This window comes from Carcharhinus amblyrhynchos, chromosome 10 (genome assembly GCF_965287045.1).
Source record: "Carcharhinus amblyrhynchos chromosome 10, sCarAmb.v2.hapA, whole genome shotgun sequence".
NCBI classification, from domain to species: Eukaryota; Metazoa; Chordata; class Chondrichthyes; order Carcharhiniformes; family Carcharhinidae; genus Carcharhinus; species Carcharhinus amblyrhynchos.
The window spans coordinates 109,362,735-109,376,295 of record NC_137333.1 but is presented as its reverse complement, the minus strand read 5'-3'; the positions used below and the strand labels follow the sequence as shown (position 1 = coordinate 109,376,295).

Below are 13,561 nucleotides of genomic sequence, written 5' to 3'. Positions count from 1 at the left end.
GCCGAATCTTGCTTTCTCTCCATAACCTTTGATCCCATTCACCACAAGTGCTATATCCAGCCGCCTCTTGAAATATATTCAATGTTTTCACATCAACTACTTCCTGTGGTAATGAATTCAAATTTTAAAGTTTGCTTCATGGACATGTACATAATCAAGGTGGTCTTTATCTGTGGTCTGGAATACAAGATCAGTTTTAAAAAAAGCTCTGTTATAGACACCCATCTGGAGTAACTGTGTTCAGTACTGAGCTCACCCTGAATCGCGTGAGATTTAATTTTATGCAACAACATGCAGTACCTTGTCAAAGGCCTTGCTAAAGTCCATGTAGACAAATCAACTGCGTTGTCCTCATCAAGAAGGGTAACCTTCTTGGTTACCCCTTCAAAAACTCAATCAAATTCTTCAAACACATCCATAGCTCCAGGCTACAACATGAATGAAAAACTGACTGTGGCCACAGCAACCTGGACTGCTTTGGAGTGCTAGAGGCCGGCATGGCCCCATCAGCATGGGGTTCGATCCCCAATCTGTCTAGAGTGAATTTGGGACCTGCCTCCAATGCCGTACCACCAGTGGAGTGCTGTGGGCCAGATCTGCCTTCAGGCAGTGAACTCAAGAAAATGTATTGGGAATAGGAAACTGTGATATCCCTTGAGCCTGTTGCACCAACTGGCTTTGACTTTGTCAAAGGCCTTGCTAAAGTTCATGTTGACAACATCAACTGCACTGCCCTCATCTACCTTCTTGGTTACCCCTTCAAAAAACTCAATCAAATTTGTGAGACATGATTTTCCACTCTCAAAGCCATGCTGACTTAGAGTCCCCATAGTACAGAAAGAGGCCATTTGGCCCATCAAGTCTGCACCGACCACAATCCCACCCAGACCCTACCTCCATATCTCTATATATTTAACCACTAGTCCTTCTAACCTATACATCTCAGGACACTAAGAGCAACTTTAGCATGGCCAATTAACCTAACCCGCACATTTTTGGACTGTGGGAGGAAACTGGAGCACCTGGAGGAAACCCACGCAGATACAAGGAGAATGTGCAAACTCCACACAGACAGTGACCCGAGCCAGGAATCGAACCCAGGTCCCTGGAGATGTGAAGCAGCAGTGCTAACCACTGTGTTACCGTACTGCCATGTCCCTAATCAGCACTTGTATCTCTAAATGCCTGAAGAACCTGTCTCTCAAAATACCTTCCAACAATTTACCCATCACAGATGTGAGGCTCACTGGCCTGTAGTTCCCAGGCTTTTCCCTGCAGCCCTTTTTAAACAAAGACACAACATTTGCCATTCTCCAATCTTCAGACACCTCACCCGTGACTATCGATGATTCAGATATCTCGGCCAGAGGACCTGCAATTTCCTCCCTAGCCTCCCACAATGTCCTGGGATACACTTAGAACATAGAACACTACAGCACAAACAGGCCCTTCGGCCCACGAGTTGCGCCGATCACATCAACACCTACCAATCCATAGACCTATCTATAACCCCCAATCCCATTAAATCCCATATACTCATCCAGAAGTCTTTTAAAAGACCCCAGCGAGTTCGCCTCCACCACCACTGACGGCAGCCGATTCCATTCACTCACCACCCTCTGAGTGAAAAACTTACCCCTAACATCACTTCTGTACTTGCCTCCCTGCACCTCTCGTAGCGACCATTTCAACCCGGGGAAATAGCCTCTGAGAATCCACCCTATCTATTCCTCTCAACATTTTATAAACTTCTATCAGGTCGCCTCTCAACCTTCATCTCTCCAGGGAGAAGAGTCCCAGCTCCCAGTCAAGGCAACATCCTTGTAAATCTCCTCTGTACCCTTTCAATAGCTTCTACGTCCTTCCTATAGTGAGGCGACCAGAACTGCGCACAGTACTCCAAGTGAGGCCTGACAAGGGTCTTATAAAGTTGCAGCATTACCTCCCGATTCCTAAACTCAATCCCTCGATTAATGAAGGCCAGTACACCATATGCCTTCTTGACCACCTCTTCCACCTGCGAGGCCGATTTAAGAGTCCTGTGGACCCGGACCCCAAGATCCTTCTGCTCTTCAACACTACTAAGACTCCTGCCCTTGATAGTGTACTCGTTCATCCCACTGGTCCTGCCAAAATGGACGACTACACATTTATCCGCGTTGAAGTCCATCTGCCACTTCTCCGCCCAGTCCTGCATCCTATTTATGTCCTGCTGCAACTTCTGACATCCTTCCAGACCATCCACAACACCACTGACCTTCGTGTCATCGGCGAACTTACTAACCCATCCCTCCACTTCCTCATCTAGGTCATTTATGAAAATGACAAACAGCAAGGGTCCTAGAACTGATCCCTGGGGCACTCCACTGGTGACTGACCTCCATGCAGAAAAAGACCCATCCACAACCATTCTCTGCCTTTTGCAGGCAAGCCAGTTCTGGATCCACAAGGCCAAAGCCCCTTGGATCCCATGCCCTCTCACTTCATCAGTTCCTGGGGATTTGTCTACCTTGATGAGCTTTAAGACTTTCAGCACCACCACCACTGTAATATATACACTCCTCAAGACATTATTTAGTTCCCCAAGTTCCCTAACATCCATGCTTTTCCCAACAGTAAATACTGATGAGAAATATTCATTTAGGATCTCACCCATCTCATGTGGATTCGCGCATAGATGATCTTGTTGAATCTTAAGACGCCCTACTCTCTGCCTTGTTACTTTTTTAGAACATTAGAACATAAGAACATAAGAAATAGGAGCAGGAGTAGGCCATCTAGCCCTTCGAGCCTGCCCCGCCATTCAGTAAGATCATGGCTGATCTGAAGTGGATCAGTTCCGCTTTCCCACCTGCTCCGCATAACCCTTAATTCTCTTATCTATCAGAAATCTATCTACCCGTGACTTAAACATATTCAATGAAGTAGCCTCCACCAGTTCAATGGGCAGAGAATTCCAGAGATTCACCACCCTCTGAGTGAAGAAGTTCCTCCTCAACTCTGTTCTAAACTGCTACCCCCCAAGCTTATTTTGAGGCTGTGCCCTTTAGTTCTGGTTTCCTTTCAAAGTGGAAAGAATCTCTCTACCTCTACCCTATCTAGCCCCTTCATTATCTTGTAAGTCTCTATGAGATCCCCCCTCAGCCTTCTAAACTCCAACAAGTACAGGCCCAGTCTATTTAATCTCTCCTCATATGCTAACCCCCTCATCTCCGGTATCAGCCTGGTGAACCTTCTCTTTACTTCCTGCGAGGCCAATATATCCTTCCGCAAATAAAGGGACCAAAACTGCACACAGTACTCCAGTTGTGGCCTCACCAGTGCCCTGTACAGTTGCAGTAAGACCTTCCTGCTTTTATATTCTATCCCCCTCGCTATAAAGGCCAACATCCCATTCACCTTCTTGATCACCTGCTGCACCTGCATACTGGGTTTTAGCGACTCATGCACAAGGACCCCCAGGTCCCTCTGCACCGTAGCATGCTGCAGCTTTTCACCCTTTAAATAGTAATCCCTCCTACTATTATTTCTACCAAAGTGGATAACCTCACATTTGGTAACGTTATACTTCATCTGCCACGTCCTCGCCCACTCACTCAGCCTGTCCAGATCCCTCTGCAGACTTTCCGCGTTCTCCACGCAATTCACTTTTGCCCTTTATGTATTTGTGGAAGCTCTTTGGCTTCTCCTTTGCCTTATCTGCCAAAACAATCTCGTGTCCCCTTTTTGCCCTCCTGATTTTTCTCAACTCCATTTCTACACTCCCAATACTTTTCAAGAGATTCATTTGATCCCAGCTGCTTATGCATGTCATGTGCCTCTTTCTTCTTCTTGACCAAGCCTCAATATCCCAAATCATCCAGGGTTCCCAACTTATCCTTCACACTAAGAGGAATGTGTTTACTCTGAACCCTGGTTAACACACTTTTGAAAGCATGCCACTTACCAGACGTCCCTTTTCCTTCCCACAGACTCCTCCAATTAAGTTTTGAAAGTTCTTACCTGATGCCGTCAAAATTGGCCTTGCCCCAACTTAGAACTTTAACTTTTGGGCCAGACCTATCATTCTCCATAGCTATCTTAAAACTAATATGGTCACTGGTCCCAAAGTGATCCCTCATTAACACTTCTGTCACCTGCCCTTCCTTATTTCCCAAGAGGAGGTCAAGTTTTGCCCCCTCTCTAGTCAGGCCATCCACATACTGAATGAGAAATTCCTCTTGGATACACTCAACAAATTTCTCTCTATCCAACCCTCCAATACTATGGCTGTCCCAATCAATGTTGGGAAAGTTAAAATAGACCATAGAACAGTACAGCACAGTACAGACCCTTCGGTCCTCAATGTTGTGCCGAGCTATGTCCAAACTCAAGATCAAGCTATCCTACTCCCTATCATTCTGGAGTGCTCCATGTGCCTATCCAATAACCGCTTGAAAGTTCCTAAAGTGTCTGACTCCACTATCACACCAGGCAGTGTATTCCACACCCCAATCACTCTCTTGAGTAAAGAATCCACCTCAACATCCCACCTATATCTCCCACCATGAACCTTAAAGTTATGCTCCCTAGTAACAGCTGCGTCCACCTGAGGAAATAGTCTCTGCATGCCACTCTATCTATCCCTTCATTGTCTTATAAACTTCTACTAAGTCACCTCTCATCCTCCTCCACTCTAAAGAGAAAAGCCCCAGCTCCCTCAACCTTTCCCCATAAGACCTGCCCTCCAAACCAGGCAGCATCCTGGTAAATCTTCTGTGCACTCTCTCCAATGCTTCCACACCCTTCTTACAGTGAGGTGACCAGAACTGCACACAATATTCCAAATGTGGTCTCACCAAGGTCCTGTACAGTTGCAGCATAACCCCACGGCTCTTAAACTCAAACCCCCTGTTAATAAACACTAACACACTATAGGCTTTCTTCAAGGCTTTATTCACTTGAGTGGCAACCTTCAGAGATCTGAGGATACGAACCCCAAGATCTGTCTGTTCCTCAGGTCCCTCATGGCAGGCTGGTGCAAAAGGTTAAATCTCATGGGATAAAAGGGGAGCTAGCTAGATGGGTGGAGAACTGGCTTGGCCATAGAAGACAGAGGGTAGCAATGGAAGGGTCTTTTTCTGGTTGGAGGTCTGTGACTAGTGGTGTTCCGCAGGGCTCTGTACTGGGACCTCTGCTCTTTGTGATATATATAAATGATTTGGAAGAAGATGTAACTGGTGTGATCAGTAAGTTTGCGGATGACACAAAGATTGCTGGAGTTGCGGATAGCAATGAACATTGTCAGAGAAAACAGCAGGATATAGATAGGCTGGAAAATTGGGTTGAGAAATGGCAGATGGAATTTAATCCAGATAAATGCAAAGTGATGCATTTCAGTAGATCTAATGTAGGAGGGAGCTATACAATAAATGGCAGAACCATCAGGAGTATAGACACACAGAGGGACCTGGGTGTGCAGGTCCACAGATCCCTAAAGGTGGCAGCACAGGTGGAGAGGGTGGTGAAGAAGGTATATGGCGTGCTTGCCTTGGACCGGGTATAGAGTATAAAAACTGGAGTCTGATGTTACAGCTGTATAGAACGCTGGTTAGGCCACATTTGGAGTTCTGCGTCCAGTTCTGGTCGCCGCACTACCAGAAGGACGTGAAAGCTATTGAAAGGGTGCAGAGGAGATTTACAAGGATGTTGCCTGGATTGGGAGGCATGCCTTATGAAGAGAGGCTGAGGGAGCTGGGACTCTTCTCCCTGGAGAGACGAAGGTTGAGAGGCGACCTAATAGAGGTTTATAAGATGTTGAGAGGAATAGATAAGATGGATTCTCAGAGGCTATTTCCCAGGGCTGAAATGGTCGCTACAAGAGGACACAGATTTAAGGTGCAGGGAAGCAAGTACAGAGGAGATGTTAGGGGTAAGTTTTTCACTCAGAGGGTGGTGAGTGAATGGAATCGGCTGCCATCGGTGGTGGTGGAGACGAACTCGCTGGGGTCTTTTAAAAGACTTCTGGATGAGTATATGGGATTTAATGGGATTGGGGGTTATAGATAGGTCTATGGCTTAGTAGGTGTAGAAGTGATCGGCGCAACTTGTGGGCCGAAGGGCCTGTTTGTGCTGTAGTGTTCTATGTTCTATGTTCATCCACTATCTTGGTGTCATCAGCAAATTTACTAACCCACCCTTCAGCCCCTCTTCCAAGTCATTGATAAAAATCACAAAGAGCAGAGGGACCAGCACTGATCTGCAAGGGGGCGCATAATTATATTCAGTGATCTTTTCAAAAAAGACTCAAATAAATTAGTCAGGATCTCCCACCAACAAATCCATGCTGACTATCCCTGATTCATCCAAATGTTGATTAATCCGGGCTCTCAGAATTTTTGCAATAATTTCCTTACCACTGAATTAGACTAACTGGCTTATCGCTGCTGCCCTTCTTGAATAAAGGTATCACATTATCTTTCAGTCACCTGGCAGCACCTATGGCCAGCAAAGATTTAAATATCTCATTCAGGCCCTTGCAATCTCCTCCCTTGTCTCCCACAGGAGCCGGGGATAAATCTCATCAAACCCTGGGGATTTATGCACCTTTATGTCCGCGAAAACATTTAATACCTCCTCCTTATTAATCTTAACGTGCGCTACAACGTTATCGTCCCAACTGAGATCTCCACCTATTATGTCTTTTTCCTTCATGAATACGGATGAAAAATATTCATTTAAGAATTCAGTCATCAGCTTCTGGCTCCATGCACGCTCTGCTGCTTTGGCCTCTAATGGGCTGCGGTTTTTCCATGGTCATCCCCTTGCTCTTAACACACCGGTAAAATGCCTTGGGCTTTTCCTTAATCTTATCTGCCAGTGATATTTCATGGCCTCTCTTTGCCCTCCTAATTTATTTTTTAAGCACCCCTACACTTTCTATATTTCTGAATGGCCTCCCCCGTTGTTAGTGCTCTACACCAATCAGATGCTTCCTTTCTTTCTTTCCCAAGCCCTCAATATCTCTTGACATCCAGGATTCTGTGGACTTGTTGCCTTTGCCCCTCACTCTTACAGGAACCTGGCCCTGAACTCTTCAGTTTTAAAAAAACTCACACTTTCCAAACAAAATAGGGAACAGGAAAATATATAAAATAGCACAGGAACAGGCCTTCAGCTCATCATGATGTGTTGGACATGACGCCCATTAAATTAATCCCTTCTGCTTCCCCTCTATTCCTTGCATATTAATGTGCTTATCAAAAAGCCCCTTAAATACTCCTATTGTAGCTGTACGTTTACCTGCAAGTAGCTTCTCCCAGTCTACTAGATCCTGTCTAATGATATTAACATTACATCCCCACCCCCCCCACCACCCCTCCCCACTCCTTTCTGGACTTTTCTTATCCCTTTCCAGTATGACTTTGAAATTTACAAAGTTATGGTCACTATCCCCAAAATGCTCCTGCACTGACACTTTGACTACTTCATTCCCTAGGATTAGGTCCAGCATTGCCCCATCCTCAGAAGGACTATCTACTTGCTGGCACATAAAGCTCTCTTGATGCACTTTAAAAACTCTACCCATCTAATCCTTTCACACTAAGGCATGAATATTGTTCAAATCCCCGACTAATATAATCCTATTCCCCTCGCATCTCTCTGCAATTTGCCGATATGCCTACTCCTCTATTTCCCTCTGGCTGTTGGGAGGCCTCCCAACAAAGTGATTGCCCCTTTTTTTATTTCTAAGCTTCAGCCATATGGCCTCATTTGAAAAGCTTTCTAAGACATCCCCCCTTCGTTCCTGCAGTGATAGTCTTCACGTTTCTTCACTTCAAGCCCATATCCAAGTATTTCAGATATGTGATGAGGATATACCTTTACCACCCTTAAGGGTAGCAGAAAAACTAGAAATGGGTGTAGGCCGTTTGGCCCTTCAAGCCTGCTCCACTATTCATTTTGATCATGGCTGATCATCGAATTCAATATACTGATGCCTTTCCCCCCCCCGTATCACTTGATCCCTTCATCCTCAAGGGCTATATCTAATTTCTTCCTGAAATCACACAATGTTTTGGCCTCAACTACTTTCTGTGGGAATGAATTCCACACATTCACCACCCTTTGGTGAAGAAATTTCTCCTCACCTCAGTTCTAAAAGATTTAGCCTTATCCTCAAACTATGACCCCCTAGTTCTGGACTAGACCACCATCGGGAACATTCTTTCTGAGTCTACCCTGTCTAACCCTGTTAGAATTTTATAAGTTTCTATCAGATCCCCTCTCACTCTTCTAAACTCCAGTGAATATAATCCTAACCGACTTAGTCTTTCCTCATATGACAGATCTGCCATCCCAGGAATCAGCCTGGTAAACCTTCGCTGTACTCCCTCTATAGCAAGGACATCCTTCCTCAGGTAAAGACACCAAAACTGCACACAATACTCCAAGTGTGGCCACCAACACCCTGTATAATTGCAGCAAAACATCCCTATCCCTATACTCAAATCCTCTCACTATGAAGGCCAACATACCATTTGCCTTTTTTATTGCCTGGTGTACCTGAGCTCTTACTTTCAGCGACTGATGCATGAGGACTCCAACATCTTGTTCAGTATCCATCTCTCTCAATTTACACCCATTCCAATAATAATCTGTCTTTCTGTTATTGCTACCAAAGTGGATAACCTCACATTTATCCACATTGTACTGCATCTGCCATACAGATACCCACACACTCAGCCTGTCCAAATCACACTGAATCATCTCTGCATCTTTCTCGCAGCTCACCCTTCCACCCAACTTTGTATCATCTGCAAACTTGGAGGTAATGCATTTAGTTCTCCCAGTGAAGAGGAGATAAAGATTTTACAGATGGATGTAGATAGGCTAGAAGAGTGGGCCAGAATCTGGCAGATGGAGTTTAATCTGGATAAGTGTGAGGTTATCCATTTGGGCTGGAAAGGTTAAAGGGCACTTTATTATTTAAATGGGAAGCAGATTCATATTGTGTCAGTGTAGAGGGATCTGGGTGTCTGTGTTCATGAATCGCAGAAAGTGTTACACAGCAGCACGTAATAAAAAAGGCACATGGGATGTTGGCATTTTGTGGGTTTCCTCTGTGTGCTCCGGTTTCCTCCCACAGTCCAAAAAAACGTGCTTGTTAGGGTACATTGGTCATGCTAAATTCTCCCTCAGTGTACCCGAACAGGCGCTGGAGTGTGGCGACTAAGGGATTTTCATAGTAACTTCATTGCAGTGTTAATTTAAGCTGGAGTGTGACACTGATAAATAAACTTTAAAATCTTGGAGTGCGAAAGTAGAGAAGTGTTGTTGCAGTTGTATCGGGTATTGGTGAGACCACATCTGGAATATTGTGTTCAGTTTTGATCTCCTTATTTGAGGAAGGATGTGATGGCATCAGACGCAGTTCAGAGCATGTTCACTAGATTGATTTATTTTATTCATTCATGGGACATGGGCATCACTGGCTGGAAGCATTTATTGCCCATCCCTAGTTGCTCTTGGAGGCTAATTGAGAGTCAACCACATTGCTGTGGCTCTGGAGTCCCACGTAGGCCAGACCAGAGAAGGACGGCAGGTTTCCTTCCCTAGAGGACATTAGTGAATCAGGTGGGTTTTTCCGACAATCGACAATTGTTTCATGGTCATCAGGAGATTCTTAATTTCAGATTTTTTAATTGAATTCAAATTCCACCATCTGCTGTGGCAGGATTCGAACCTGGGTCCCCCAGAACACTAGCTGAGCGTCTGGATTAATAGTCTAACAATAATACCACTAGGCCATCACCTCTCCATAGTTCCATGGACAATCTAGAGCAAGAGGTCACAGAGACAGAGTGACAAGAGGTAGGTTTAAAACTGAGATGTGGAGAAACTACTTCTCCCAGAGGGTTGTGAATCTGTGGAACTGGCTGGTCCAGTGAGGCAGAATCAATCAATGGATTGGAGAAAGATAAGGATGTTTGTGATGAAAAGTGGGATAAAAGGTGATGGGAAGCAGACAGGAAAGTGGTGTGGAGACCAGATTAAGATCAGCCATGGTCTGATTTAATGGCGGAGTGTGCTCGAAGGGCTGAATTGCTCCTAATTCCTATATCCTATGTTTTTGTTTCATGTGCTTATATCAATCCCCCCCGACCCCGCTTCTTCACCTGTCTCCACTCCCCCCCTTCCCCTGGTGTCTATATCAAGGTGTTTTGTTTATATGAGGGAGATTGTGTCCCTCACTTCAAGCCAATCTGTACATGTCTCAAGGATCATATTTAGAAGGTTTTGTCAAGTCTGATATGTCGTACAAACAGCGAAGCCTGGACTTGAAGCTGTTTGGCCCAAAGCCAGTGAATCGGGTGAGGGGCCTAGCTCATGTGATTTAAATAAAATGAGAGAACAGAGCTGTGGCGCTGCCAAGACCCCCAGGTGTTTGTTCTCACCCGAAGTTAATAACTGTCTGCAGTTCCGGATACTCTGAATAAAGCTCGAGGCGAGTGAAGCGACTTAGCTGTGCTGGCGACTTACTCCATTCATCTGATTCCAAGCCTTGCTCGGAGGTGGAATGTTTGTACCTTGAAATCTCTATTGCGTGAGGTCAAATCCAAGGAAAATCCATCCAGCATTCCTGTGTTTGCATTGTTGGGGTTGAATTGTTGGGATGGGGTCAGAGGGGGGAATTACACAGTTGGCAGGGAACAGAAATTGGCAGGATTCGGGACTGTCATTCCAGGAAGTTGCAGGATTTATTGAGTTGCTGCCAACCTGTGATTAATAATGTTCGATCCCAGGTGAAACATTCAGTAAAAAGTGAGGCCACTTTCTGAGTCAGTTAGTTCCACTAACTCCACATAACGTGCTGCTCACTGAGAAATATATTTCTCCATTTGATTCTGTATTTTCCACTTAAGAATCACACGTTTCACTGGCGTACAGGCCTTGCAAATTAAATAATCTCCTTATTTGGGCTATGTGAGCAATTCTGCTGAGAGGGACTGAAAACTCAGACTATTCGACTCTGCGTTCAGGACATATTTCTGAAAAGAACAATGAAAAAAATAATTCAGATTTGTTCCACCAGAGGCCATTTGCACTCTGCATCACCTGAAGCCACCAATTTCATCCAGATATTGAACCCCACCCCCACCCCCCCAACACCCCCCACACATGCAAAGTGCAGTCAAACTCATACCCAGTAAGAGTCAGTGTGTGTGGGACCCGTACCCCAGTGAGAGTCAGTGTGTGTGGGACCCGTACCCCAGTGAGAGTCAGTGTGTGTGGGACCCGTACCCCAGTGAGAGTCAGTGTGTGTGGGAGCCGTACCCCAGTGAGGGTCAGCGTGTGTGGGGAGCACAGGTTCCACCGAGCCTGCTCCACTATTCAATATGATAATGGCTGATCTTGGGCTTCTTTCCTATTCACTCCCCACATCCCTTAATTACTCGAGAGGCTAAAACCGTGCCTATTCCCACATCATAAGAACATAAGAAATAGGAGCAGGAGTAGGCCATCTAGCCCTTCGAGCCTGCCCCGCCATTCAATAAGATCATGGCTGATCTGAAGTGGGATCAGTTCCACTTTCCCGCTTTCTCCCCATAACCCTTAATTCCCTTATCGGTCAGAAATCTATCTACCCGTGACTTAGATATATTTAGCGAGGTAGCCTCCACCACTTCAACGGGCAGAGAATTCCAGAGATTCACCACCCTTTGAGTGAAGAAGTTTCTCGTCAACTCTGATCTAAACCGCCCCCTGCTTATTTTGAGGCTGTGCCCTCTAGTCCTGCTGTCCTTTCTAAGCGGGAAGAATCTCTCTACCTCTACCCTATCCATCCCTTCATTATCTTACACGTCTCTATAAGATCCCCCCTCATCCTTCTAAACTCCAACGAGTGCAGACCCTGTCTATTCAATCTCTCCTCATAGGCTAACCCCCTCATCTCCGGTATCAGCCTAGTCAACCTTCTCTGCACTCCCTCCAAGGCCAATATATCCTTTCGCAAGTGCGGCGACCAAAATTGCACACAGTACTCCAATTGAGGCCTCACCAGTGCCCTGTACAGTTGCAGCAAGACCTCCCTGCTTTTATATTCTATCCCCCTCGCCATAAAGGCTAACATTCCATTCGCCTTCTTGATCACTTGCTGCACCTGTAGACTGGGTTTTTGCGACTCATGCACAAGGACCCCCAGGTCCCTCTGCACCGTAGCATGCTGCAGCTTTTCACCCTCTAAATAGTAATCCCTCCTACTATTATTTCTGCCAAAGTGGATAACCTCACACTTAAGAACATAAGAAATAGGAGCAGGAGTAGGCCATCTAGCCCCTCGAGCCTGCCCCGCCATTCAATAAGATCATGGCTGATCTGTCGTGGCTCAGTTCCACATTCCCGCCCTCTCCCCAGAACCCTTAATCCCCTTGCCGATCAAAAACCTATCAACCCGCGTCTTAAAAATATTGAGCGAGGCAGCCTCCACCACTTCAACGGGCAGAGAATTCCAGAGATTCGCCACCCTTTGAGTGAAGAAGTTCCTCCTCAACTCCGTTCTAAACCGCTCCCCCTTTATCCTGAGGCTGTGCCCTCCAGTCCTACTGTCCTTTCTGAGCAGGAAGAGCCTCTCCACCTCTATCCTATCCATCCCATTCAACATCTTATGCATCTCAATGAGATCTCCCCTCATTCTTCTCAACTCTAACGAGTACAAGCCTAGTTTATTCAGCCTCTCCTCATAGTTCAACCCCCTCAACTCCGGAATCAGCCTAGTAAACCTCCTCTGCACTCCCTCCAAGGCCAAAATATCCTTGCGTAAGTGCGGCGACCAAAACTGCACACAGTACTCCAGCTGCGGCCTCACCAGTGCCCTGTATAGCTGCAGCAAGACCTCTCTACTTTTATATTCAATCCCCCTCGCTATGAAGGCCAGCATCCCATTTGCCTTCCTGACCACCTGCTGCACCTGCAAGCTGGGTTTTTGCGACTCATGCACAAGGACCCCGAGGTCCCTCTGCACCGTCGCATGCTGCAGTTTTTCGTCACGTAAGTAATAGTCCTTCCTACCATTATTCCTACCAAAGTGGACAACCTCACATTTGCCAACATTAAATTCCACTTGCTGATGTTATACTCCATCTGCCAGGTCCTCACGCACTCACTCAGCCTATCCAGATCCCTCTGCAGACTTTTTGTGCCTTCCACGCAATTTGCTTTTCCGCTCATCTTTGTGTCATCAGCAAATTTTGTTACCCTACACTCAGCCCCCTCCTCCAGATCGTCTATGAAAATGGTAAACAGTTGAGGCCCCAGCACCGATCCCTGCGGCACTCCACTAGTCACCAACCACCAACCAGAATAGCACCCATTGATACCAACTCTCTGCTTCCTGTTAGACAGCCAATCCTCTATCCACGCTAACACCTTACCCCCAACTCCATGCACCCTAACTTTTTGCAGCAACCTTTTGTGAAGCACCTTATCAAACGCCTTCTGGAAATCTAAAAACACCACATCCACCGGTTCCCCTCTGTCCACCGCACTAGTCACATCCTCATAGAAATCCAATAAATTTGTT

The 13,561-nt window shown here is 46.0% G+C and overlaps 1 protein-coding gene across 1 annotated transcript in view; it reads left to right on the top strand.

Annotated features, from left to right (window-relative positions):
• Nucleotides 1-13,561, top strand: part of LOC145349279 (protocadherin-16-like) — a 330,993-nt gene that overhangs the window by 28,299 nt on the left and 289,133 nt on the right. The window lies entirely within an intron of this gene.